Consider the following 23,675-nt stretch of genomic DNA (forward strand, 5'->3'; position numbering starts at 1 on the left):
ATTCCCCAGTTCACCACTGGGACCGCCTGGCCACGTGGGGACACCTGCAGGACCCAGGGGAGATGGGGCATCGGCCTTGGGCATCGACAACTTGAGGCAAGGACAGGCCATCAGCGCCTGCATGGGAGCCAGGCCCCTGTCCCCACGCTCTTCTCCTCAATGATTGCCATGTTATTTCCCTCTTCTCTTGATTGATGTTTTAGTCTGAGCTGTCATTAGTTAAATTAATTTTCTCTCAAAGACAGTGGAATAGGTCCGCAAAGGCAAATCTTAGGAGACTGCAAAAATAGACCATCATTTGGAGGAAGTTCAGATGTGTTCCCAGCTCTTGACATCACTGTGGAGAAACACTTTAATTCGATATGAATTCCTCAAGAGAAACTTTAAATTAACTTAGATTTAGCAGTGTTTGAGGGACAGCGATTCAAAGCAACAAAATAAAATACTATCTGCTGACTCCAGTGTTTCTGTGTTCACGCGCCTATATGTTCCTTTTTATTTTCTGCTCAGACTAAATAAATGCCAATATTCACCTTGAAAGAGTCATCATAAAGTAACTCCCCTGGGATATAAAAAATATACTTCTCTCATCTTCCATCCAAACAGTGTCAGATGAAGTTAAAAGACCCGGTAAATGTGCTAAAATCTGCTTATGTGAATTACTTTTTTTTTTCCAGGATAAGTGAGCAGCCATCACCCAACTGTCAGGATGTGAAGAGTGATGCAGGCTGTTTCATAACCTAAGAGGCGGGCAGTGATCGCCAGGGGGGCGGCAGGGGGCAGCAGGGGCAAGCGGAGAACAGCACAAAAGCGCAGCTCCCACGACGGTCAGAACCAGAAACTTCTCGGCGCCCTCCCGTCCAGCCGCCAGGGATGTGGAAGCTTGGCCAAAAGCAGGCCAAAGCCAGGCTTGGGCCCCAACCTCCAGCCTCCCAGAACCACAAGCTGTAACGAAGAGCCTCCACCCTCATCACTTTTAAGAAGCCAAGCTCAGATGTCTTTCGTTAGAAACTCACGTTTCCTAAACGGCCGCCCAGATCGGCCGTCCCGTGTCTAGGCTTTGCCCCTGCGAACGTCTGTGGCGCGTGTGGTGTATGGGTTACTCCAGTGTTTCCTGTCCAAGACTGCTTCTGGAAGTCAGCTCATAACTTCCTTAATCCACACGACCTGCCCCCATCCAAGGGGACAACCCATGACAACCTCAGGACAGGGTGGCCGAGAACCTAACGCCAACCTGGAGGTCATGCAAAGCATCCGCCAACCCCACACCCATGACAGCCAAGTTCAAGGGCAGCTTCTGTGCATGAGTCTCTTGGCTGGTAGGTCTCCGTGGCACGCCCTCCAATAAGAACCTTCCTCCAATGTAGGGCACTCTTGACATCTGAGTAAGTGGGTCCTTCCAGGTCACACAGTCAAGTACATTTGGAGTGTCTCCTCCAAGTGGCGGGTGGCCCTCTTTGCTGGGAACAAGCCAGAGGCTGCAGTCACGAGGATGACATTCTCACATGACTTACCGCCACTCCTGCGATGTCATAATTATGACGCCTAAACTTACCCTGTTTATTTGCCGGCTGGAGGAATGCATGATTGTTTATTTTTATTACAAATATTGATGGTAACTCACAGGCATTTACTCCATTGCCATTTCAAGTGAAATTGCCCATCATAAAATACCCCTAGAATTCTGATTCTGATTAGCTTCCTGAGCTGGTCCAGGCTGTAGTCCTACCATTAGTCTTAATTTTATTTTGCGCTCCCTAACTGCACACACCACTTCAGGAATATCTGGAATTTTGTTTTAATTGTGCGGCTTTCAGCTCGTGCCACATTTCTCTTTGTGTTGAAAGCATCCGGGTGATTTATCCTCATTATTGTGTAAATAGGTTTCGGCAGTTCTCAGTAAATAAAACAAAGACTGACAGGAGGAGAAGAGGGAATTTGCTTCCCTACCAATTAGAGTAGCCTTAGGCAGTACTTTTAAGAGGAGATAAATCCTGCAAATCACTAAAATGATCCTGTCACATGTACCAAATATTAAAATCACACAGCGGCGCCCTCGGTACAGTTTGCTCGGGTTTAATGAGTCGGGGCGGGGGGGGCGGGGGGGCCTGGTCACCAGGGCTGCCATGCACAGTTGGGGACCCCCAACTGGCAGCAGGCCCTCACGCCCCACACAGTCCCCCGACCAGCGCGGCCAGATGGAAAACCGCTGTCCAGAGGAGGGACACGCAGCCGTCCAGCTAACGGATGTTCTCATGTTGTCTCAGCACCTCCTACCTACGAAGCCCTTCCTCACAATAAACTCACTTCATGGCAGCCAGAGCTATGCCTTCACGCCCAGAGTTACTGACCAGCAGGTAGAGTCGATGCCTGTTACGGGAACAACCTGTTACCTTCTTGGACGGGAAGGTTTGGGGGAAACGGAAAGTGAGCGTCTTCATCTGGTGCCATCACTCAGACCCCTACAGCAATGCACCCAGTCAGTTATCCCTGCAGCCCCTCAGCCAGGGACATGCCAGAAACTTCCAGAGAACTTTTTTTTATTCTGGCTCAACACCTCAGCTATCCTCTCCAGCTTCGGAGTTAGACGGTCAACCCAACTCCAAGGATGCTCACTCCTGGGTGCCGCCGGCTTTAATAACTCTTGAGTAAATCCCTTCTGAGGCTGGTGGGACTCGGGGAGCTGGGTGCGTGGTCTTCCCTCCAGTGGCCACCCGGGCTACTGAAGCATGGTGCTCAAGATGGGGAGATACAGCTGTAAGGGACCGTTTATAATGAGATGTAAATGGCACCCCACTCCAGTACTCTTACCTGGAAAATCCCATGGATGGAGGAGCCTGGTAGGCTACAGTCCATGGGGTTGCAAAGAGTCAGACATGACTGAGTGACTTCACTTCACTTAACAGCCAACAGGACATTCATCGTGGAACCCAGAGCTGTGGAAAGCTCCGGAACAGACGGCCCGACAGGGAGGCCCCGTGTCCCCCGTGTCCGATAACTATCTTTAGTCTTCCTGCCGCGGTCAAGTCCTACCTGGTGACACTTCCGCTCAGTCCCATCGAGCAGGGACCATTAGCTTGTCAGAGTGTTTTTGTGGGAGCCTTTATGAGAGTGTAACTAAGTGTGTGACAAGAACTCCCGTAATCCGAGACCCGGGCCGGTAACATGTTAAAGCAGAACAAGGCACCCAGGACTCCTGCCCGGCAAGACCCAGGCAGGGCGAGGGGGAGCCAGGCCAGAGGTCTCCCCCGGCTGCCCCTGCCCCTCACTCAGGCCTAACAAGCCCCAGTGAACACGTCTATATCCCCAAGTCGTGGGGCTCTGGAAACGGTTAAGAGTCACAGGTGAGTTTCTGCGAACTCAATCACCATCATCTTCTAGGATCTGGACCGAAAAACGCTAATGAGTCATAGAAGCCACACAACCGACAGCAAAGCCAAGGATTCCGAGGCCTCGATGGATGCCTTAGGGTGTCTCACCCTTTCTCTGAAGCCTTAGTTTCCAGCCTCCGTCTGTATCCACAGGCCTAAGACCAGGATCCGCTGGTTTTATAGGTCAAAAGTGACCGCACGCTGGCGAACGCACATGGTTCCAGCTAACATTTTATGCAAAGGTGATCCCCGAACCACAAGGTCAATCTCCAAAGTCATGATTTTCTGTACAGAGTGGGCGTGTGGAAGGCACCTGGGGGCCCCCAGTGCCTGGGCTGACAGTCTCTGGTGAGGGATGCCCCAGAAGGCTGGTATGCGGTGGCCATGACCATTTTATTCCCTTCTTTCTTCATTCATACACCCCTCTATCACTGCAAAAACACTTGTGCACTAAGCTCTGTGAGTAAAGAGATTGCAGATGGCACCCCATCCTCCCCAGGTTCAGCCTAAACCCCATCCAACAAAGCGGATGTTGAGTCCTGGACCTCCCCAGGGGACACATGTTACACGACTGTCCCTTCCCAGTGCTCCTTAGATGGGCAACTAGCCACAAAACAGGGGTGGGCGCCACGCCGGACCAGGAGGAGGGTGTGCGGCTGGGGAGGAAGGCCCCCATCCTTGCTAGCTCTGAGAGGTGCTCCTCTACCCAGGCACGGGGAGGTCTGGATCACAACGGGGTCCTGGGGCGGGGGAAACTAGCGGGGTCCTCACTGTGCAAAAGCCGCCCCAGGAGTCGCAGCGTCTGACCGCAGGGAGGGGACTCTGGGACCGCCGTCCTCCTTAAAGTGACAAACGGGCAGACGCGCTATGGTGACCAGCCAGGGAGACCCCCCACCTCCTCCCCCTCCACCCCTTCAGCCCCCAAACCCTGTGTGCAGTTCAAAGGGCTCCCCGGAAAGCTGCTGCTACTCCTGAACGCAGGGCTCACAGGACGTCTCCTCAGGTTATCGGGGTAACGACACCATCAGCAGAAGTGGTTTCGGCACCGAACTTTCTTCCTACTTTGGAACGCAAGTCCTCTACCTCGAATGCCCTTCTCAGCTTGTGTCCAGGAAGGCCCAGGCCCCCCGTGTCCCATGCTGCCCCAGGCCACCCCCAGAGTCATCTCTCCCCAACACTGCCTGTCCTGCGTTCAACCCTCCACGTCCTGCCAAACACACTCGGGGATACGAGGGGTGCAGGTATGGAGCCGGCCGGCCGGCCAGAGGGACAGCTGTTCACAGAGAACCAGTATCGACAGCGAGGCCTATCTACAGACAGACAACAGACAGACACACAGACAAGATGTGAGATGCAGATCTATCTACAGATAACGATCCGCCCGTTCGTTTTCACCTTCCTGTATCACTGTGCAGATAACGGAGAAATACAGACACCTAGACCTATCCATCCATCCACCCATCAGGGCAGGAACTGAATTGTAACCACCTTGCCTCAGACTAATAGATCCTCAGTAAATATTTCCGGAATGAATAAATGAGTGTATAATTAGTTATTCCTAAAGGAATAGAAGTGGCTCCTGAAATAGCTCCCTGTATTACAACTGTCAGATTTTCATTGAGGAAGGAAAAGCTACAAGTATGTAATAATGAAATAACTCTGAAGGAAACCCGAACTTATCCACAATGGGGATCCCATCTCCACGTAAGTGAGACGAAGAGCAAGTCTGGCCTTCCTGGGTAAATTACTGCCCGCACGTGTGCCCCCAGGGAAGAGGGAGTCGACTCCATGCCCCGGGGGTTCCACCCTGGGCTCTTCTCTGCCCATGGGCCCCAGCTGAGTTGGGCTGGAGACCTGCAAGAGGGAGAGGGAAGGAGTTCTGTTTTGGCGTTGGTGGCAGCGGGGGTCCACAGGGGCACCCTGGAGTGTGTCACCCAATGTGGGGGTCACAGCCTCAGGTGGAGCTGAGCATGAGAAACGGGGTGGGCGGTCCGGCTGCAGGGGTCGGGGCCAGCACACACTGTGCTTCCGAAACTCAGCAAGGAGAAACCTGTCTGCATCTCAACCTGCACGCAGGCTGAGTTGCTCAGTCGCGTCCGACTCTCGGGGACCCCTGGGACCATAGCCCACCATGCTCCTCTGAATACTGGAGTGGGTTGCCATTCCCTTCTCCAGGGGATCTTATGACCCAGGGATCAAACCCAGGTCTCCTGCATTGCAGACGGATTCTTTACCATCCGAGCCACCAGGGAAGCCTTAGCTTAGACACTGATTATATGTTGAAATGATAGGCTTTTAGCACTATCAAGTGTAAGTATCACTGAGATTATTTCACTTGTTTTACTTCATTAATGTGGCTACTAGGAAATTTTTAACGGCCTCTGTGGCTTGTACCCCCAAGGCCCACTTTTCTTAGGGAGCACCCCTGGGTCTGGCTGCTCCTTCCATGAGGAAACAAGAGGAGGGGAGTCCTGAGCACCCCCTGGGGCCCTCAGTCCCATCTCTGGAGGACGGGGACCCCACCGCTCCTGCCGCCCCTGGGACCACGTGGCTCAATGAGAACCAAGGCATCACCTCTCCAAGAAGGTGGCAGGGCGCCCGGAGGCCCTGAAGCCCACAGAACTGGGCACATCCACACGTAAGGCAGATGAGTCCTCAGAAGCTGCAGAGGCACTGGTGGCTGCCTCCGCAGGGCGGGCCCCCGAGGTGGTATTTGTTTCATTAATGCAGCGCTCAGACTCTCAAGCTCTGCCTCACACCCTAGCGTGATTCCAAAAGTGATTTCCACAATATGATTTACATACTAGCGGCGTGTAAATTTAGAATAATTTGGCCTGAATGATCCTTGCTAAAATAGATGGCCACGAGAAGAGAATGGCAAATGAAAGCAGCCTTGCTCAGAATCTAAGCAATTTGCTGGCGAACACAAACGGCATTTCCCCAGATTATAATTTACACTGTATTAACTGTCAAGAGCGCTTTTGAGAAATATAGATAACAATTCAGATGCAATCGATAGGGAGTGACAGTTGATTTTAAAGCTTAATGCAAGACAAGAAAGAAATGACTGGGGCATCAGCTCTGGAAGAATAAATTTGTTTTGTATTTGATTTTTGTGTTAAATTTATTACTGCCAAGAAGAGCTCTCTTTCAATAATATTAAGAACAAGATGGTGAAATTGCAACACGTTCATCTCCCACAGTTTTCACAGCATTTCCAATACACAATGATGCCCGCTCAGGACTGTACATAGATCCGATTAAGCAGCTACAGATTCCTCTAAGTTTGTGTTTCAGCTCCCTTCCCTGCAGGCTGCCCCTTAAGCTGCTGTGGAGATGGGCACAAGTGTGGGTCCTCCCTGGGGGATCACACCCTCCTGCAAGCCATCTCTCTTGACCCAGAGGATGCCCTGGAAGTTCTCAAGTGGCCCTAACAATAGGCTCCCTCCTAGAAATGGCTGACAGTCAAGAGTCCAGTGCAAACAAAAATTGGAAAAAAAAAAAACGCAAGGCTGAAGCCCAGTCGTTTGATTGAGAAGGGTCGGTCTATCCCTGTCATAGTCCATAGAAGCCTTTTTTCAGTTCTGTCAAAACGTCCAGTGTATATAATCTTAGGGTTTGATGTTTCTTCTGTGCAAAACCACGAGAACCTTCCTTGACAAATACCAGGGAAAAGAACATTTCCCTTTCAGCCCAACTCTATTATCCTGCCTATTCTTCCCCTGCAGCTGGGGTTGCCTCACGCAGCCTGGACACTCAGAAACCCACCAGCATGGCCAGAAATGAAATGATGAAAGTTGCCACAGTTCAAACTTATCCATACTTCTCACTTATGACATGATTGATTTTCCTTCAGAATGCTCAAGTACGGGATTGTCTTCCCTCTTTTCTCACTGTGGGAACAGCTAATGTATACAGCCGTGGCCTGCCAGAGACGGGAAGCGGTTGACATGTAGAAGAACAACTGAAATGAATACGGATGAAATTTGAAAGTGCAATTTTCCATCTGTCAATCACCTTTCAAAGGGACCTGTTAACCACCAATCGGGAGACCCCGGGCAAGGGCGTCCCTACCAGCAGCTCTCGGTGCAACGGGGCCCTTGGCCTCATTAATCAAGATATTAGCCGCTGATCAAAGTTCCGTGCAGGTACACGGCGTGGGCTCACGTTGCTCTAGGAATATTTTATTACGTTTCTCTCGGCGCTATCGATAATTTATATTTTGAATTAAAACAAATGGTCTCCTCTTAAACAGAATTTGATTAGGTGATGACAAAACCTATTTCTCTCGCTCTGGTGATGGTACACAGCAGACCCCCTTCCCTGAGTCGCCTCAGAAGAAAACGTGAGGTGCGCCCGCATTAAAAATGGATGGTCACCCCAACCCTTCCTGGCCGCAGTGCCAAGATGCCTCAAAATACAGCCAATTAAGGTTTATTTAATTATTAAGGTTGAATAAATAACAGCGAAACATGTTAAAAATCTTTCAGTTTCAGTCAATCATAATAAAAAATTAATGAGACTGGATAGAGAGCCATAAAAACTGATAGACTGCGATCGTGAATTATAAATCGGTATTGATTTTTTCCTTTGCAATAACACTCTCAGGTAATCGTATGTTGTCACATGTAAAGTGCACTTTCCTGGTTGAGACTAATATTAACTATCAAATATAGATGAGACGGAGGCATTTATGACACTTCAGATTTCACAAACAAAAAGCAAAAAAAATACAATTTGTGGAATAATAGCAGTACGGAGCAGAGAATCCTAGGGTGTTTATGGGGGCTGGCCGGGATCCCACTGAGCCGTGAATTCATAAGACACAGTTACCTTATTCTTCTCCTGCCATTTCTCCTCTGATATGTTACCTTGTTAGTATCACTAAGAAAAGCATAAATATTTTTTATTATTTGTGAGGCTCATCCTGTCTTGCTTAATAGACAGGCCACATGGAGTTAAAGCCGTATTATATGACCTGGTGCAGAAGTGATCATTCAAAAACCCAAAGCACATATTTTATACCGCCTGGCTTTATTAATTCTAAGCCCCCAAGAAATAGCAGGAGGATTTTCCAGCTTTCTGTTTATTGAAGTAACATGGAAACAAATAAGACATTTCCCTAGGCTAGCTCAGATAAAGTGGACAATTACTATTGGCATTCCACATGTAAATATTTAACACTTCACAGCTAGTTTGCACCTAAATACCCATTAGATGTTGCTACAAGCCTGGACACCATTTCCCAGCAGAGCGACATGGGGCGTCCTGGGCGATGGTTATTGGATTAGGGCGAACACAAATCTCGTTCTAAGCAGCGCGGGGAGGGGGCTGGGCCTGGACAGGGGTGGGCCTGCACAGGCCACCTCCCTGAGCGACACAAACCAACTCCTCCAAGAAGCACACACAGCCGGTATTGGCACGGCCACCGCCGCCGGCCAGGCTAATTGATAACCATTGCTGCAGTTCGTTAGCGCCTCTGATCGGATTCCCCTCATTTGGGGGAAAACACAGAGGAGAGACTGGGGACAGAGGCCAGAGAGGAGCACGTGCGGCTGCCTGTCCGCGTCCGCCCCCCTCCCGCCACACCGCCAACACCGAGACGCAGAGCGCCACCATCCTCTCGGTGCTGGAGACCGCCGGTGTGCAATCAATACCCACGGTGTACAAGCCCAGCCGCTGGCAAAGCTCACGGCCACGCAACTGCCTCTTTTAAGTAACTTCTTCCTCGAGATAAATGAAAAGTACATTTGCTATAAGCAATATCTGGTCTGAGCTGAAGATCGGAACATGGCCTGCCCACTCCGATTTTAAGCGGAGACCGCTAAGGTTTTCCCTCTAAATTAAAGCGATTCTGCCCCTCTGCTGGCACTTGGACTTTGACCACGAACGGCCTGGGATTCCTTTTCCTAGAGGGCAGCTCTCTCATCCTTTTCACGTTTCCAGGACTGGAAAATGCCTCTGCCTGCAATACCGTGCATCAGTGCCCACCGCTCTGGACTGACAGGGTTGAACCCTCTGGGGCCGCCTCTCTGCAAGGAAGCCCACCCCGTGTCCACAGGCAGGGGGTCCCCAGCCTCTCACCCCTCAGGCCAGCGGCTCGCTGGGGACACTGGGTTTGCAAAGACACTGCTGACCATCTTAGGCCGCATCCTTGGTCCCCAGCTGGCCCTGTGGTCCCTGGAGTGGCTCCCTCTCCACCATCTCCCTCGTGCTCTGGGGGAAGGAGGTGACCCTCCCCAGAAACAGAGGCCTCTGGGCAGGGACTGTGGTGGAGGAGGACACCCGGGCTGTCACTCCCCTGGCCTGCCAGCTGCCTCTGGAGCCGCGGCCAAGCCTTAAAATTCAGCCCAAGAGCAACTTTAATAAAGTCTGGAAGCCGAGCCTGGAGATGCACACGAATGCTGCCTCGTGAGGTCGGCGGCCAAGGGGCTCTGAGTCTGCCAGGCTCCCGCCCCCACACATCCAAGCCTGCTCGCCTGCCCTCCAGGCGCCCCCCAGGGCTGACCACAGACCCTCCGAGGGACACTGACCACGGCCAGGAGCCCGGGCGCCCAGGGGTGGCCCCAGGTCCCCTTCGGGGGGTCCCACCGAACCAGGGGCACCCGCCCCGGGGCTCAGGCAACCTCCGAGCAGCCCACTCCCAGCCCTTCCTGGCCACGCTGACCTCCGCGCTCTGGAAACAATTACTCCTGGAAGGCCTGTCAATATCATTATTTTTACAAGAAATCAATACGCCTCACAAAGTTAATGGGGGATTCAGGCAGGAGCGTTTACCTCCTCACTGTCAGGGCCGGGCTCTGCTGGGCGCCAATGACAGATCCGCCAGCACCCGGCAGACGGCCGGCGCCGCGGGCAGGCGCGGAGGCCGTGCTAACGAGCCCGCCCGGGGCCGGGCCGCGGGGCCGCGGGCAGGGGCCCCGGGGCTCTGCTCGTGGGTGAGAGCACGGGCGTCCAGGACGGCCCGGCCTCCCCCCATAAGGGGACGACCCAACACCCCAGCCTTGAGCACAGACTGTACAGACGCTCACAGTCCCCAGGCCAGTGTGGGCTGGACGACGGACAGCATCCATTGTCTGCAGAAAGGACACTGCTGTGTCCCCTCCCCAGGCCCCGCCACAGCTCACCGGGCAAACGCTTAAAACGCTAACAAGATAAACACACACACACACATATACATACATGCATGCATGCATGGACGCGCACTCACGTTTCACAAACAAAAGGCAGAAACAGATGCACAGAATCCTCAAATCTGAACTGCAAGGGGTCCAGACAACCCTGCCCCACCACCCGTTGGACAGATACTCAGCAGACCTCAATGAAAGTGCCTTCATAGCGCAATTCTAGGCCCAATCTCTCTCTTTAAACCCCAAGGACTTGTTCACGGGGTCCCCCTGCTCCCAGGGCACCCCCGCCCGTGCCTCCCCATGCTCTGTCCTTCCCCAGGTCCACAGATAAGGCGACCGAGGGGGCCCAGGTGTGGGCCCGCAGCGCGCTCCAGCCACGCGGCAGCCGCGCCCTGGAAGTGTCCAAGCCCGCAGCCTCCTGCTCAGCAGCGGATGCGCGCACAGATCTGGCCGCTGGGCAGTCATGTGGTCAAAGGGGAGGGTTCAGACGGCTTCCTCGTGGCCACAGCTCAGCACACCCGCTCCTACTGGGCACAGGTGCCACCAGGCCCACACGGCTGACGGAGGACAGATCCAGCTCCGAGACTCAGGGGCCGGTGCAGCCGCGAAGGCACCATCCCCAGCATCGCCGCCCAGCGCCCACTCCACAGCCTCCTGCACCTGCCCTCCAGGCCACCCCCCACCCGCAGACCCAGGGGCAGCAGGTCATCCTGTGCAGCTGTGCCCATCCCCGCCCCAGGACAGGAGCCGGGGCACGGATGCCAGGCTGCGGGCGTCTGATCCCCCGGCCGCTCTGACCACAGCACCGCTCCTCAGCCTTGGCCTCGAGGCAGGACCGTCTTCGGCTTACCCGGCTGACCGTCCCCATCTCACACCCCATTCGCCTTCACGCCATCAAGTCTCCTACACTTTCTTCTCTCTCAGCAGCCTGTTTTTAAACCCCCATGTCCCCAGGTCCCTGAGGCCGGGAAGAGTGACCACAGGCCCCCTGGGAAAGGTATCCGCTTCCATTGCCCACTCCACCTTCTGTGGGTGTGGGGTTGGAAGTGGAGGGGGGTGGTTTTGCCTGTTCTTAGGAGAGCAGGGACAGACAGGGAGCCTGTAGTTCAGAACCACTGTAGCCAACGTGCCGGTGAGAAAGATGGGACAAGCTTCCAAGGCAGATTTGGGGGAAACGGTAACCTCGGGCTCCCACATGAATGTACACGGCCGAGCACCTGCCACCCCCACTCCCCCAGGTGGACCTACGGACACTCAGGGCAGCCCTGGTGGCCTGCAGGGAGCTTTGCAAACAAAGGAACGACTGGTACTGGCAGAGGCGTTTCCACAGGGCCTCCGTGAGGACACATGGTCACTGCTCTTCCTGGACTCGTGTTCATGTGATTTGGGCAGCACACGCAGAGCGTGTTCATACCCACCCATGTGCCCGGGAACACGTGTCCACCCGAGCAGGATTCCCCTGGGAGAAGCGGGTGCCACCAGGTCCTGCCGAAGGAACAGCCCCCAGCTCAGAAAGCTCCCCAGCCCCCCGCTGCAGACAGGTATGGGGGTCCCCCTGCACCAAGAATTTCAACTGTGCCAGATCCTTGGGTGCCTGAACCTGCCTCCACTCCTGGCTCCCAAGCGGAGGAAAACACAGGCCAGACTCTGGGAAGGGGCTCCGGAGCGCCTCTCCCTGCTATCAACAGTTTGGAATTTACACTGGCCCTTTACATCATTACCCGCCTCTTCACAGCTTTTTAGGACCTTAATGCAAACCGTATGCAGAGCTGCCTGCTCGCCAAGCCCCGCCAGCAGCTGCCTTCGGATTGGCTCCTGCCGGATGGGAAATAGAGGTCTCAGAGGGGAAAAAACAACAAACAGATCTCTTGTCTACAAAGCAGAACTCAAAACATTTTTCATGCATTCTAGGCTGCTCTAGAAGCAGCAGGCTGTTTAAAAAAAAATACCTGGCCCAAATTGAGCATTTGCTTGACATGATGGAAACGTGAGTGCTATTTTCTGTTATATCGCCCTATTCTACATCGACAAGAATATATTTTTTCCCTGTTCCCAACTGATTTCACAGTAGTGAACTCCGTTTATGAATTATCTGACACATTTCTTGCAATTCTTCTGACAACAGTGCTCAGTGGAAATTTCAAGGCCCCTCTCTTCTGACAAGTAGAAATATCAATATTTGAATAAATTGTGGATTTTAAACTCCTCACTCTGATGCGTCACAGCAAGGAAGACTGAATTCTTCTTTTACCGGGTCTAATCCCCCTGAGCCCCGGGAAGAATCTGTATGCGGCGTTTCATTACAAGAAAGCACTACTGAGTGACATTTGAAACACACATCTAAGTCGACCTGATGAAGTTTACTTCCTTCCAACAACAAACAGCAGCTCTGTGTTAGTCCCCCTTCCCCGCAAAGAGCGGCACAAGCGTGGTGTCTGAGCAAAAAGCCGAAATGTTGATTCACAAATTGACAGGCCGATCTTTAAACAAATGGGCTTCTTGGGGGAAGAGCACAGCTTTGTTTGAGCCAAGCATCTCTCGAGCGCCCGACGGGAACGTTCTGGCCTGATCAGAAGGGACTTGTTAGGTCCGCAGACACTCAGGCCCCACGTTTTAACAAGCATGCAAAGAAAACAGGGGGAGATAACAAAACATTGTCATTACCGTCCCCCGTGTCTCCATGTGCCTTCGAGCCCTTGCACACGTCTCCTCTGGCAGCTCACGCGTGGTCAGGCGCCCCGCACCAGCCAGGGAGGTCCCCCAGCGAGGGGGCTCTCTGAGTGCGCACGGGACCGATGGGCTGGGGGGAGTGGGTGCCTCCGGCTGCATCCTCGCCTCTTCGTGGGTGCACACACATTCAGAGCATCGCTGAAACGCCCCATGGCCTGCACCACGTGATGGATGGCCCGCGTTTTCCCGGGGACAGCTGGCAGAGCCGCCGCCTCCAAACCAACCCTTGTGGTCCCAACACCACAGCCCCAGCACCCCAGAGCCACAGCTCCTCGAAATGCCTTCCTTGTAAAACCAAATACCAAGATACCAGCCGGAGGAAAACCTCTGGATCCTCAGGGAGGGGCATCAGGACACAGGTGGCCACCTTCGAGGGGAGCAGAGGGGCTGGTCGCTAGGAGCTGCACTGGGGCAGCGGCCCGGGGCGGGCTGCTCGGGACCGGCCCCAGCAATGCCCAGGGCCCGGGGCGGGGGCTGCCCTTGGCCTCAGTTTCCCCATCTGTGCAAGGCCATTGTACTGCCCGCTCTTCCAGTCAGTCCGTGCGTGGCCAGGCCCGGCTGCTGTTCTCCTATCTGAATCCCATGTTCTTGTTCCCAGAAAAGCTTAAGCCGGAGCACGTCCAGCCAAAACCTGTATTCATTAATCTCATTGCTATCCTTTGTGCAAACCCTGCCAGAAAACTCTGGATTCATCATCATGACGTCCCTCATCCTATGGATGGGAAAACCAGGCCTGGGGGCTCACAAGCTCACGTCTCATCTCAGAAAAGTCCAGGGGTCCCCAGGAGGGGAGGCTCCTCTCAGGGGGCTGGGCCAGGGCCAGCGGGGACCCCCCCACGCCACCCTACATCCAGGCCCAGCTTGAACAGGAGCCGAGGTGGAGGGCCCCGTGCCGTCTGGACAAAGGGCATCTGTGAGTCTCCCTGGCGCTGGATGTGGACGGGCCGGGAGGCCTCTGGGAGGACGGCTCCCAGACCCACTTCCTGACAGCCGGACATGGGGGGACACGGGCTGGCGACCTCTGCTCTCAAGCCCCGTTAGCAGACAGTCTCCTGTGCAGGGTGCTTTCTTATTCCAGACATTAACACGCAGCCCCAGAGTGAAAACACATACTCCAGCAGCGAAAAAACTGGGGCAAGTCAGGGAGAAAAATGCAAAAAGCAACTGCAGAGCCTAGCCGGTCCTCCTGCCAAGACGGGAGGTGCCGGCATCTCGCTGTCCTGGCCGCTGGCACGTTTGCCCGGGGCCCAGGGAAGGGCTGGGTCAGTCTAAACGGGGTCTTTGTCCACCCTTGTCCCAAGTGGTCACGTGACGCCTCCATGTCAATCAAGGCCCTCTGCCCAGTCCCCAGGGGCAGGAGCAGCCTGGGGCGTTGACGGGGGGAGGATGCCTGGGTGCCTTCGTCCACCTAAATGGAAGGGCAGGGGTCGCACTGGCCTGCACTGTGCTGGGACCCTTGGGGGCAGACCCCAGGTGGGGACCCTGGCTGGAGGCTTCCGGCCACCCCGGCCCTGCCCATCACACACCCAGGCCACCTGCCCGCTCCCCCCAGCAAGCAGGGCGTCACGTGAAGAGCGCAGGACCATGTAGGGAGGAAGAAGGAACCAAAAAGGAACCCCAGACTCGCCCTGAGCACCCGTCAGGTCTGGGATAGGCAGGGAGAGAGAGAGAGGGGAACAGAGCTGGGCGGGACTCGGTCCCTGCACCTGGGGAGTGGGGTGCACCGTGGGCAGCGCCCCTGGACTGGGCGCCTGACCGAGCACAGGGCCCCAGACACGTCTGCTGCCCCAAGAGGTCAGGGGGCCTGGTGCGCTGGGTCTGTTCTGGCTTCCCCAACAGAACCAGGGTGGAGACAGGTGGGTGGCAGAGACAGGAAACGCGACGCCCGTTCGTAGAGTCCATCTCACAGCCTCGATGGGCTCCAGGCGCTCTGTGATGGGTGTGTGCTCAGCTGCTTCAGTCGTGTCCGACTCTGTGTGGCCCTCTGGACTACAGCCTGCCCGGCGCCTCTGTCCACGGAGCTCTGTAAGGGGTGGCCTCATCTAAATAGAACTGCCAAGGACCCAGGGCTCACAAATGATGATGGAGAGTCCTTCCCTTGGCATCTGGGACAGGAAACAGGGCGGTCGTGAACTGCACACACACGGGTGCGCACACACACGGATATGCACACACACACACACACACACACACAGGGCAACCAAGCGGAGGTGGCTGTGGCTGGGATTCCACCCAGGGAGCCTGCTCACAGGAGGTGTGACTCTCCATGAAGTTTGTTGTGACGAGGAGGAGCCCAGACACCCCCACGCTGGGAGAAGCAGCAGCCAGGACGCTGGAAAAGCTGTGCCCACAGATGGCTGGGCATGTGGAGGCAGGCACAATATTTTATCTGAATATCCCAAAGCAAACATATTCGCGCACGACACCCAGCACACAGCCACCTGAAGACACCGGGTGCTGGCTCGTGCTTCTTCCGATCTGTCTAGAAATGCGTGTTATGTCAAATTCTCGGCAGAATAAAGATGAGACGGGACCGGCAGAGGGGGCGGCTTCAACCCCCGGGAGTCTGGCTCCTTCTCCCGTGAGTAGGGGGAAGCCCCTGGGGGCCGCCCCTGGGCCCACATGATTTGCTCATCAAAAAATCAGGGTGACCCCCATTTCTCAGACACGGCAGGTGAGGTCCAGGGAATGAGATGGGATCCCCCAGGGCCTCGGGGTGAAGGCAGGGTCTGAGAAACACCCCAGAACCGGCAGAGGACCCGAGGGCAAGGCCCCCGCTGTTACCCCAGAGGCGAGGGGACAGGCACTCGGAACAGCACCGTCAGGACAGGGGGACCCACCGCGCCCTCATCAGCTCCAAGGCCCTGGGCGAGCTGCTCTCCCGTCAGCCAGTCTCCCCGTCTGTGAAACGGGAACCACCTGCTCCTCTGTGTTCCCTGGTAGGCTTCCACATGAATGCAACGGGACGACAGAGGAAGCGCACTGTACACCCGCCTCGGCCCTGAGCCTGCGAGCGCCACCGGCGCGGTCATAAGCTTCTGCTCTTGAAGCGCTCTGCGACGGCATGAAGAGGAGTGGGTGTGGGCCATCGCGCGCTGTTTGGGAACCAACCCTGATGGCTCAGGGAGGCATCTGAGAGCTCCGGGGTGGGAAGCGCCCCATGAGTGAGGGCTCAGGGCTCAACTGTGGTGGCTGGGGTCGGTCACATCTCAGGGGCCCACCGGGGCACAGCTAAAGTTGGGGGGACACCCCCAACCCCAACCTCAAGCACAGCTCAGGGCCTGGCCACTGGGGCCCTGGGAATGAAAACTCAGCCACCCTGGGGACCCCCGGAACTGATGGGGCTCCTGCTTATCCGAGGGCCCCAGGGCCACGTCAGGTCAGAGGTCAGTTCCAGTCCCCCAGGAGTCCTCTGCAGAGACAGAGCCAAGGAACCCCAGGTGGCCTCAGAGGGGCAGACCTCCTGCCCCAGCAGCACCCCTTGAGCAGGGGCTGCAGGCTGTGGGTGAGGGTCCGGAGACCCCAAGGTCACATCCAGGCCCCAGATGCCAAAATGCCAGCTGGGAAAGGTCCCAACAGGGAAAGAGTTAGCAAGAAGCACAGCAGATCTGTAAACACAAACGCAGAACAAAAACCCACTTCCTTCCCATATTCCAAGTGGAAGACATCTGATGCGTATCTGTCACTTAGGTGCTTAATTACAGACAGGATAGGCTTTCACTTTGAGAGCATCCAGCGAGGGGGAAAGGGACAGAACCACGAAGTTTATCCCAAACAAGCTGAGATGGTCTGAACTATGAATACCAGTGGGGTCTGAGCAAAGGATCATTTCAGCAGAAGCATCAGACTTGCTGCCTGGTGATGCCGAATCTCACGTGAGGTCCAGGAGGCTCCACACTGGCTGGGGGGCCCCTCCCTCTGCGTAAGCTAAGAGAGCGGAAGGGGTGGTATTAGTGCGGTAATAACCCTAGTTCAGACGTTACTGAGTGTGGTAATAACCCTAGTCCAGACATTACTGAGCTCCCCTGGCCTGGGGCCCCCTGTGGGGCAAGGGCTGCTCCCAGAAGGTGATGACTCTCCAAGAAATCACTAAGCCCCCTGTGAGGCGAGGACCCATCCCTGCTGCTTTGCAGATGCAGAAACAGAGGCTCAGAGGCATGGGAGTGACTTGCCTCCTCCCCTCATACACACACACACACACACACAGCTGACCTTTCAGCTCCTCCCTGCGTCGGTAGGGTTAGGAGATGCAGGAAGCAGTGTCCTCCCAACACCCGCCCCCTCCTCACCCGTAAGACACCTCCAAGGCTGAGGGTTCAGAGACCAACCCAGCCCAACATGGATGCTTCAGGCGCCACATCACAGCTGCAGAAGACCAGGCGGGGTCCAGGGGTTGAGTCCCGCCATGCCTCCTCCTCACCCGTCACACTTACAAAGGAACAACTGAGTCAGGGGACAAGTCAGGTGTTCACAAAGCCTTGTGTCAAACCTAACTTGGGGAATCTAAGAAAGAACTCTAGACTTAGAGGAAGATCAGAAGTCAAAGGGGACCACCGGACTAAGGAGAAGGTGTTAGGAAAGTAACAGAGCTGCCATCTCCACGGTCCCAACTTCCTCTGCAGGGCACCCGCGGGGACCCTGTGGGTCACGCTGACTGCTCAACCATGACCGGCTCTCCCCACCCCACAGGTCAGAGCCGTCAGGAGTGGAGCCCAACAAGTGCGCACGCACACACGCATGTGTGTGCACTCGTGCACGTGTTCTCGTGTGCGCCTGGGAGGGGATCTGGGCTCGTGGGGTGGGTAGGAGCATCCTGGCCCACAGAGGAGGCTCCCTTTCTGTGCAGAGACCTGCTGGCCCTTCGCCCTCAGTGACCAGCCCAGCCTCTTCTTTAAGCCCTGTGACCTGTGCCTAGCATGGTCCTTGGCACACAGCAGGCAGTTCACAGATGCGTGAGCCAGGCCCTGGCAGAGGCTGGAGGTGACTCCCCAACCACGCCGCCCAGGTCAACATGCCCTGGGCATCACAGGTGGAAGGGAGCCTCGTCCTGGATGCTGCAGGCGGAGGGGAGGGGGGCACCCAGACACGACTGAGATGCGTGAGGTCAGCCGGAGGGCAGGCGCCACAAAGCACGGGCCGGGCTTGAGAGCCAGCAGGCGGAGGCAGTGACCGAACTGTCTGGCATCAAGATCTGCAGGGTATGGAAGAGCTCTGCTGAAGAAGCAGTATTTGAACTGAGCCTCTGAATTAGAGCTCAGACTGGGATGAGCAGAGACGGAGAAGGTATCTGAGGCGGAGAGACCAGCGTGGGCCAAGGCTGGCGGGGGGTGCTGGGGACCCACAGGTGATGGGACCGCCCGGGGAGGGGCCGGTGGAGTGACCAGGCCACGCGGTGAGGCTGGCCTTCAACTCTCCACCCCCGAGGAGCCCGGAAACATTCCAGCGGCCCCTGCCCCTGTGTGTAAAGGGCAGACAGCTCTCCCCTCGCTCTGACCACAGGAGACCGGGTGGAACCCCAGGTGCTCGTCTGAGAACAGAGCCTGGAAACCACTCCCAGCCTTGAGGGGTGCCCAAGTCCTCTGGGCCCCAGGAGCCTCCTCTGCAGGAACAGGGTGCTCAGTAAATACTGAGCAATGAATGAAGCAGAAGAAAAAACAAAAGAAAGGAACCCAAGTGCATCCCTGAGCCCCTCCAGGTGTCTGCAGCAAACATCCGGAGGAGGGCACTGGCTGCCCTTGCTGCCCAGGTGCTGGAGGACCTGGAAACACCAGGAAGAGACTGGCCCCTTAGGACCCACGGGATGGTGTGGACACCACCACAGGGCAGAATGTCAACTGGCCTCCCCGGAGAGTGGCTAGCTCCTTTGATGGACCAAGAAAGATTAAGGAAAGGAGAAAAAGCAGACCTGGATTATGAAAGCTCAGAAGAATCACAGAGAGCAGCACTTCTGAGCGCACCCAGATGGACGGAGCCCACACGAGGGTTACGGCCCCAAAGGGTATTCCACGGAATCAGATGCTCTGCGGGGCAGGAAGGGCTGGGCACGCTGCCAAGTGCCTGGTGGGGCTGGCAAGAATTCGGCAGAGTGACTGGGGTCAGCTGTGCTGCAGGAGGGGTCTCCAGGCTCAGCGTTCCCTGAACCCCAGACTCCTCCTCTTCAAAAGGGAATCCACTGGCCCCCAGAACACTGCTGTGAGGCTGGGGTGGCCCCAGGGGACCGTGGGCAGAGAGGGACAGCCAGGAACACCCGCTCGCGTGCCACTGGGGCAGAGCTGAAGACGCACCAGCGAAGACCAGGAAGCTTGGCCTCCGAGGCTGCCAGTGTACACTCGAACACGAGGAAGCACAGCAGGTCTGACCCAGGAGCCCGGGTGAGAGTCACTTTCTAGGATAAAAAAAAGCTTCAGCTTGTCGGGAACAAAGTGAAACGTGAAGGGACCACGAGGTAAGGGGGTGCCTCTGACGTGGGCAGGGCCGTGCACAGGGCCACGCGCAGCGGTGTGGAGGGGGCTCTGCCCAGGCAGGAAGACACTGGCTGGCACCCCTGGCCTGCTCCCACAGGACGCCAGCCGAAACCTTACTGCCCAGCGTCACAGCCAGACAGGACAGCGAACGTGCCTGGGGGCAGGGTCACCCGGGCTCAAGAACCTGGGGGCACCCACTTGGCAGAGGACACCAGACGGACCTCACTGAGCCTGCAGACAGAGGCCGCCAGCTGCGACCTGCCGCCCTTGGGAGAAGGCCCCAGGCCATGGCTCCTCTTCGGAGCCCTCTGTCCGGTCCACCTTCACACCCGCCAGGTGGGGCCTCGCGAGGCAGACCCAGGGGGTCTCAGTGGAGCAGCTCCCAGCTGAGACCCTGTCCTCTCCTGGGTACGTGGCCCCCAGCCCAGAGGGCCAGAGTCGTGTGCCCTGCTAGAAAGCCCAGTATGACCCGCACCTGAGAGCTGCTATCAACACCCCCAGAGGCTCAGAGGCATGGGGTCTCCAGAGACACCCTGACCCCCACGCCTGCCCTTTCACCCCAAACTTGCCTGGCGGCCAAGGTCGGCCACCGCCCGGCCCCCACTCCCTTGCCTCAGCCTGTGCCTGCCCTACATGGCACTCGCCGCAGACACACCACCCCTGTGGACCCCCGGGGAGGCAGGGCCAGCAGGCCTCTCCCAGGACAGCCTGGCAGGCCGGCGTGTGTGGGGCTGAGTCAGCACTTACCGATCCATAGAGAAGCTCTACACACTCCCACTGGGGTCTCACCCGGAGGCCCTGGAATTCTCTGCTGCTGGACCAGCGTTCCCTCTGACAGAGGCCCTGCTGCTCAGCTGTGGCCCCCAGAACCTCTCTACCCACCAGTACTCAGCCAACCCCTGCTCATAGGTGGGCCCACCAGGCAAGGCAGACCCCCTGGACCAGGGCACAGAGAGCCGAGACGGTGTACCCCAGACAGCAGAGCGGGTTGGCAGGGCGGCCGGACGGCGTTGCCCCCATCCCAACTGCAGGAGGTCACGTGCGTCCACAGGACCCTTGGTGTCTGCTATTTCAGACAAACTCTGCTAAGCAGATAGCAATTTAAAATCTGTGCCCTGCCTCACACCCTGCAAGCCCTGAAGGGCAGGCCTGGTCCTAGGCAGCTCTGTCAGTATCTATGAGGCGCAGTGAACCCCACGGGGGCAGGACTGGTCCGGGGCTGATGAGCCTCCACTGAGTACCCTGAGTCTTGAGTCCCTGAACCCTGAACTGTGCTATGAGACCAGGGCCCTGGGACCCCGGGGCGGAGCCAGGAGCTGCCCACGTCTTACAGAAGGAAAGGCTGAGGCCAAGGTGGGACAGCCCAGGTGACCGGCTGACACCGCAGTGAGGGTCCCAAGAAGGCAGGCAGTGAGGGGGTCCTCTCTACAGACCACCGCATGGCGGGAGGGTCCCAGGTGGGCCCGGGGGAGGCCACAGCCCATACTGTGGCCTGTCAGGCCCGTATGCACACAGACCTTCCTCCCACACTTTCCTGGGACCCTGGGATGCTGCATGAGATGCCCAACGTGGTCCCCCCGGGGGCCAAACCAGCAGGGTCCAGTTAGGGTGCAGGGCACAGGCACGTTCTGCCCACAGCAGCAGCAGCAGCAATGACAGTTATCGTTGTTGTTATTATTTTAGACTCAGAACCAGCAGCAATAGCTGGGGTCACTGAGCGCTGACCAGTTGGGCCTGAAGACTGGGTACACTGCCCCCTCAGCGCCCTCTCACTTCAGTGTAAATGACACAGTCAGTCTTGTTATCTGCTCCTCAGAAGATAGTCAAAGCCATGGTTTTGTATGGATACGAGAGTTGGACTACAAAGAAAGCTGAGCACCAAAGAATTGATGCTTTTGAACTGTGGTGTTGGAGAAGACTCTTGAGAGTCCCTTGGACTGTAGGGAGATCGAACCAGTCCATCCTAAAGGAAATCAGTCCTGAATATTCATTGGAAGGACTGATGCTGAAGCTGAAACTCCAATACTTTGGCCACCTGATGTGAAAAACTGACTCATTTGAAAAGACTCTGATGCTGGGAAGGATTGAAGGCAGGAGGAGAAGGGGATGACAGAGGATGAAATGGTTGGATGGTATCACCAACTCAATGGACATGAATTTGAGTAAACTCTGGGAGTTGGGGATGGACAGAGAGGCCTGGTGTGCTGCAGTCCGTGGGGTCGCAAAGAGTCCGACACAGCTGAGAGACTGAACTGAACCTCAGAGGACAGAACTCCAAGGCTCAGGAAATTTAATTGTCCCAAATCACAGTCTGGAAATGATGGAGCAGCATCAAACCCTGGGCCTTCTGACTCAGAACACGTGGATCCATCCATATACAGGGTGGTCTGGGCCAGCAGGTGAATGCAGCGTGGTCAGGGGGGCAGACCGGCCAGGTCCCCAGCCCGGCCCAAGCCGCCCCAGGCCCCAGCCAGGGTCATAGCCACGCCCCGTAGACCTACAGCCCCACCCACAGCCCTGTCAGGGCCACAGCCATGCCCACAGCCACATCCGTATGTCTATAGCCCCGCCCCTCATCCTGCCCACAGTCCTTCAGGGCCCCAGCTCCGCCCACAGCCCCGCCAGGCCCCAGCCAGGTCCCCAGGTCTGCAGCCTCGCCCACAGCCGACGAGATGCACGCACCCACGTTTTCCGTAGCAGCTGCGTGAAAGGACCACTCAACAGCAGATTCATTTTCCAAAAGGCCTTCCTGAAAATCAAATTAGTGCATGTGGAGATAAAGTATCAATAGATGCTAAATAAAACACAGCCCATCCTGCACTGCTCTGAACAGATGTTTCCAGGAGCTACAAATCCGACATAAAGTCCTGCTCACCACCCAGCTCCTTCCCTGACCACACGTGCTGGGATTTGAGAAAGTCTACCTTCAGGAGTTAGGGACAAAGACAGTGTCCTCGGCCCCGCTGGCATTAAATGCCCATGGATATATTAAGGCTGGAATCTGTGTGGTAACAATCCCTGATGCATTTGGAACACCCTGATTCAAAAAAACTGAGCAGGTAAAGCTTGTAACCTCGGGACACAGGATGAGTCAAGTACAGGTGATTTAAGAGGGCTGAGGACACTGCATTTAACTGGGAGGAATTTCAGTTCCTTAGAAGGCACCTCACTGCTTCCCGAAGCACCCACTGCCAGCCACTCATTCATTCATTCAAAAAGAAAACGGTCCAGACCCACGCAGGTAAAACACGGGCAAGAGCACCTCACCGTCCACCAGTGGGGACCAGAAAGGGGGGTGTGCGAGGCTGAGGGTGGCATACAGGACCCTCCGTGAGGGGCGGGAACGAGCCCGAGGAGCAGGCAGAGGGGAGGAGGGACTTCATGGGTGGAAGATTCAGGAACCGAAGACGTGGGATCTCAACGGGCAGAGAAGAGCTCACAGCCTGGCAGCGCGGAGGCTGTAATCAGGGCTGGATCCAGGGAGTCAGCACCCCAGAGTGTGAAGTGAAAGACTGATGATCCAACCTAAGAGCCTCAGGTCACACTGGGCGCCACCGGGAAGCGCCCAGAGCTGGGGGTGGAGGGAGCCCGAGCGGGGCTGGGCAGAGAGACCACCGGGAAGCGCCCAGAGCTGGGGGTGGAGGGAGCCGAGCGGGGCTAGGCAGAGAGGGCCTGCCCCCGGCCCAGGAAGTCAGAGAAGAAACCAGGTACAACCCACAACCGCCCGACCCCGCCGCCCCCACTGGAGAGTGTGTGAACAAACGCCGGGAGAACTGTGCACCGGGGCTCCAATGGACAGTGAGGCCACCTAAGCGCAGGCAGCAGGGCCCTGGATGCCTCGGGGAGGGCCCGGGACTGTTGCCCACAGGCTGCACTGACCAAACCTGCCATGCGGAGGCCGGCACTCCCTGGAACTGGGCTCGAAAGCCAACCCTTGGAGGGCGCCTGATGCAGGGCTTCCCAGAGCTCCCGAGGGACAA

At 56.3% G+C, this 23,675-nt stretch overlaps 1 protein-coding gene and 1 long non-coding RNA gene across 27 annotated transcripts in view; one reads left to right on the plus strand and one right to left on the minus strand.

The window, feature by feature from the left end:
• The window catches only part of LOC147344555 (uncharacterized), a 3,361-nt gene extending 2,294 nt beyond the window's left edge, over positions 1 to 1,067 (plus strand). Inside the window, exon 2 of the long non-coding RNA XR_015155450.1 lies at positions 678 to 1,067. This is a non-coding gene — a long non-coding RNA (uncharacterized LOC147344555). The remainder of the gene's footprint in view (positions 1 to 677) is intronic.
• Positions 1 to 23,675, minus strand: part of EBF3 (EBF transcription factor 3) — a 126,618-nt gene that overhangs the window by 59,963 nt on the left and 42,980 nt on the right. The gene's annotated exons all lie outside the window — the stretch shown is intronic.

This window comes from Bos grunniens, chromosome 26, assembly GCF_055505025.1.
Source record: "Bos grunniens cultivar Pamir isolate PY7600 chromosome 26, Bosgru_T2T1.0, whole genome shotgun sequence".
NCBI classification, from domain to species: domain Eukaryota; kingdom Metazoa; phylum Chordata; class Mammalia; order Artiodactyla; family Bovidae; genus Bos; species Bos grunniens.